Here is a 6000-nt window from a genome sequence, read left to right as displayed (position 1 = left end):
TTATACGATATTATATTATACCTTGCCGGTGTGTACGCGCGACGCGACCGTTGCCGTATAGTTATTATTTTTCTGTTCGGCGATTGAAAACGACGCCGAACGGTGATTTTTAAACGGATCGGTTTTTTTTTCTACGGGCCTTGCGCCCTCGTAATTAAATTTAACGATTTCACGGACCATTCGGCACGACGCGTATATAAGTTATATATTATTGTATTACGCGCGCGTCGTCCAAATTAGATATTATTGCGCTATTATAAACAGCCATACAGGTATTGCCTGGACATTTAAGCGGGAACGAGCAGGATTTTTTGGCAACGCGTCGTCGGCCCGTGGACTTGCTGCAAGACACTCGTGTGACGCCGCCGCGCAGTCGGAACGGCGTCAAAATCGTGCCGTCAAAGTCTTTTATTTTCGTATTCCTTTTTTTTTTTTTTTTTTGAAAAATTCCATAATTGTTACATATTTATCTCCCTGCCTTGGTCCCATTAACGTTTGTCGTTTTTATGCTTATGGCTCGTATATTATATAAGATATGCTTTGGCGCAGGACGATACATATCCTGGGGAAAAAATGTCAAAACGTGTATTACTCTCATAAAAATTCCTCTCCGGGCGTAACCGTAAGACTCTAGATCTGTTTTTTTTTTTAATTTTCGATATTTTTTTTATCGATTGGAATTTTATTACGCGCATAGTTTTTATTTCACGGTTTTTTTCATTCTTTTATTATTCCAGCAAAATTGGTCTCTACATCACAAAACAATATCATATACTGTATAATAGTCGTGAATTGTCAATTGTGATTACCGTTAATTTTTTATTCATTGTACACAATGAAACTAAATATAGGTAAGTATATTATACATGCATATAATATGAAACTGCGTGTACAGTTAATACACCAGACGAAGCTTATACGTTTATTTACATTTATACAACGAGTCTTTACTCATAACTATACATATACATATTATATATAATATTTATATATATATATATATATATATATACTTATTATACACGACATTTCAACAAAACACCTGTCACGTTATATAGTAATTGTACACGCTTGGCAGATTGTTGTCAATATCAAAATGTGTATTGTCTTCGAACCACTATAACAATAATCCAATTAAAAAATACACAAAATAAACAAATAACAATATCAATTCGAACAAATAACACAATTATTTCGTATTTTTTTTTTTTTTTTATTAAATCGCAGCTATCGATCCGGTTACGATTTTAACTAACTATGTATATAATATATAATATTTGAACCGGTTTCAAATCGCCTTCCTACTTCAAACGTAATTGGTAGTAAATACGGTTAAAAAAAAATTTACGTATTTCAAACTCGGACAGTGTTATAGTGTAGGTAAACCGCGTGAAAATCGAACGATAACACTGGTTTGCGCGACGACACGTCTTCGCCCTGTAGACACATAAGGTTGTCGTTACATCTAAACATAAATGTAACGCGCTGTTTTCGAGGCGATAAACGACGTGCGAGCAATAATACGTAAGCACGACCTTCGGAGCCGCCACGCCAAGTCGTCCGAGGAAACGCGCGGAACATACTGCAGCGGTGGGAGGACAGAGGGAACGATTAATAAAAATTGATAGTGTAAAAAAATTTATATATACGAGTACAATGTACATTATGTATAAAGAAGACGAAAAAAGTCAAAACCGTCGAGTTTTTCGGATTCTTCTAAATGCAAATAATACACGTATTATACACTTAAATGCGCCCGGCCACTGTACCCACACAAACGTATATAATATACATGTATAATAAGCAGCCGTTGCGGTTCACTTGCGCAGTCCATTGTTTTCGGAACGGAAACGAATGTTATCGCAACCGGTTCGTAGTGTAGTCCGACGGCAAGCAATACATGCGCACTGTATAGATATATTATATTTATCTATCTATGAATATATATATATATATATATAGTAAAATATAAGCGGGTGTGTGTGTGAGTGTAGGTATATATATTAAAGTATAGTAGTGCACTTAAATCGAACCGGAAACGCGATTCAGCGTCGGCCGAGGGGATGCGTCGGGAGGGTGTGCGGTGACGGGCGCACGGCGCTCGTCCGATTGTGTCTTACATGCGTCTATCATTATTATAAGGTTATTGTTATTATTCGCTTTTCAACCGGCGCACGATATCGTTATTACGCCGCATATTGATTATATAGATGCGCAAACAATACACGCTGCGCCGCTGTCGTGTGGGCACGGGGTGCGTGTACGTCGTTACATATAGTATTATAGGTATGCATGTCATCGTTTGAACGTCGGAAAAGTTATACATATATATTTTCGTTATCATTATTAGGTACCTATCATTATTGTTGCACGAAAATACGACGTAGGACTTACGCGAGACGGTTGCGGGCGGCGGCGGCGGCGGACTTAAATATATTATATGCCGACCACCGTACATTATAATATTATCATGCTCGCGCGCTCCGGTTCACCTGCTCCATCGAAAATATATATACCAACACACTCCTACACACACGCGCGTTCGGTCGTCCGACAAACGCGTTATCGGACGTCTCAATCGAAACGGCGTGTACGGCAACGTATTATAATATAGTAGTATCATGTATACGTTAACATGTGTGTGAGTGAGTGCACTGTGTGTGTGTGTATATATATATAAAAAAGTACCTACTTAATTCGTTTCACATGTTATAATTATTATTGAAACAATAGGCCGATCGCAATAAACGGGCTAATTCCAATAACACTTTGCGCGCACATCCTATCTATACACACACACACTCACTCGGCACACGGTAGTTTGGTATATTATAAAACGTATTTTATGTACAATATATTATAATGTAAGTACGTACTCGATGGCGTATATTATAGAGTAGTCGTAAACGTTTGTGTATGTGTGTGTGTGTGTGTGTGTGGGAACACGTTTGACGCGTCCTGAAACACGAATCTATTATGCATATTGTTTTATATTTTCTTTTATCGACTACTATATTATTATTATTATTATTATTACTGCGGCGGCGGCGGGTGCGCAGATGTTTTTACTATTATTCCAATGATTAATTTAATTCATATCACATATTACATTATAATATGCCGAATATAATACGATATGCGCACAGCTATATTATATTTAGTGGCGGTGTGCTCGCGAAATTAGGTATACGTATCTTTTTCGACGAGCGATCGACGACGCGTGTAAAATTCGACTCTCATGGCCACGAAAAACACAACACTGACATTTTCAGACGTAGCACATTATATATAATTGTCTTCGAATTACTAAACGTATAGTGTTTATGGCTTACATTATTACGCTGTATGTTAATCGTCGAATTTGAAATATCCGTATATATTGTGTTGTGTACTGCATCTATAACGATATATAGTACACATATCAAATGTTTATATCGTGTGGAAATCAAACATTATCAACTGCAATTTTAGGTTTATTAGGTATAATATATTTTAAACGTTCCATGAGATTATATTGTATTTAATCATCCGGAATCTGGATAGAATCGTTAATAATTATCGAGATTAACTTTTTCCGTTACTGGTGAAACGCATCGCCTGCACCGATAATATTGATATAATGTTTATATAATATATCATATTCGACAAAATTCAAATTCTACTTCCGGCACGTACATGTCATATGGTTTATTATAATAGAATATTGTATTATATCCGGCTGCAACTCGAAACTCACGCATTATTATGAATCTATAATATAATAATATTACTCTAAAAATACTAATAATATTACAGTCTACGACTGAGCTACAACAGCGACAGCATGCTGTATAGAATCGTGTAAATGTAAATAGTATTGTCCCGGATAGAGTGTATAATATAATATATTGCATTATACGCACACGTACGATAAAATTTTGTCCAAGTATATCTCGGTGAATGTGATCCGTTGCGTAGCTAGGCAATAATAATTGTTGCGGTCGTAGACTAAATGGCGCCAGCAGTAGCAACGGAGAGTCCTAAAGACCTAGTGACGGGAAAAATCCGTACGCCGACGTCCATTTGTCCGTATGCCTTGTGTGCCGATGCACACTGCAAAACGAGCATATATCGCAACTATTATAGCTATTAAAAATACACCTATATATATATGTGTATGTATATTCAAATATTAACGATCAGACACGCTGCATTATTAGTGCATAGACTATAATAGTTGCAAACGGAAAATATTATGTCTGTGGACAGACACGCGTATATATTACCTGTTTTAGAAATTACAAATTTTTAAATAATAATGGTAATAATAAACATTTCATGAAACGTATAATATATACAGAGCAATATACGTTTTATTATCATTTTTTTTTTTATCTTTTTGCAAATAAATTTTTACATTCCGTAACTAATTTGTCCGTCGCGGGCCGCACGCTGTTTGCGGAAATACGTTGTCGTCGTCATTCGGTCTTCGAGAGACGAGAAAAATATAATATGCGATGTAGGAGACGTATCGAAAACAAATACAATTGATACGCGAAATGATATATTATATATGGAGCATAGACTCGTTACCTACCTATTTAGTTATTATACGGTAACAATGAGCCCAACTGCGGTTGCAGATACCGATGCGACCACTGTGGGAGTAATGAACTGCCGCGCAAACGGTCTTAGTATAAAACTCTCGCACAGTTCGTAGGCATAGAGACTGAAATTTAATGATTATTTCCAAGAAGAGTAAAAATGTGTATCTTTTTCGGCCCGGTTTTTCAAAATTCCTGTCTATATTTTAATCAATTACAATCTGAAGTTTCGAATAATATAAAAACGATTCAACACGAACAAAAACAACGAATCTTAAAACGATCAAAGCCATAATCAACACGGAAAAATGCCTTAAGTACTCTCGTAATATCAGTTCCGGTTTCAAAGATATTCGAATAAAGGTTCCGGTTATAATATTTCATATTTTCAAAGGGTTCCAATCTCTGCTGCAGTGGCGTGTATATACATACGATAATAATTTCATTATGTACGTATACGTGTAGGCTAAGAAAAAATCCGTTCGTCAAACACGCTGGTTATATCTTATATTATATATTATATTAAATGCGAATATGATTTCCACGAATGATTGTACGCATTTTATACGAGTATATTGTTTTAACAATCGTCCTCGTCGTATATTATTTCGTTCTCATAACATCTCTTAGCGTGCTGGAGAAACACAATTCGAGGGATTGGCGAGAGGGGGCACGTTCACCCGTCTGTACTTATTACTGGCGTACGCGTAACGCGTGTATGTATAGATATTGCGGCGCACACGCCTAAACAATTCAACGCTATCATCATATTATTATATTATGTGGCGTATATTTATCTTGTCTGCATCAACTCGCGTCGCATATGCATCATATAATAATATATACGTTTTTATGATTTTGAATTAATAATAACCGACGACCGAAATTCCGGGAACGAGCCCGACCAAAACATTGTTTTACACTTAACGTGTGTATGTATTAATATGATACATATTATAAGTACTTCCACTGTGTATAATTGTTTACAAAAAAAAAATATCCGCGGAAAAAATCGACTGATTATAATGTTATTATATACAGTCATGATGATAACATAAAATATGAAACAAAGTTTTGTGTTTTATGCGAGTGTATAAAAACTTAAATTAATACCTCTTATACCGTTAGATATAATAATATTATTACATTAGATATGTATAAAACAAAAGTCACATGTCTATTAAAATAAATTGTATCGTTTCGCGCAGTGGTACACCGTACTGCAGTCGGTACTCGGCAGTAATATATATTATAGTAGATAATATATGATAATATAATCGTCACTATATACATACTATACTTGCATCTAATTACTCGATCCAATTATGAAATTATTGTAGTGCACTGATATAATAACATATTGATCGTCTGAGATTTTTTTCGTAATCCGTTTTGCGTCCGTCTGTATATTATGTAT

This window comes from Rhopalosiphum padi, chromosome 1 (genome assembly GCF_020882245.1).
Source record: "Rhopalosiphum padi isolate XX-2018 chromosome 1, ASM2088224v1, whole genome shotgun sequence".
Classification (NCBI taxonomy): Eukaryota; Metazoa; Arthropoda; class Insecta; order Hemiptera; family Aphididae; genus Rhopalosiphum; species Rhopalosiphum padi.
This window is presented reverse-complemented; position numbering follows the sequence as displayed.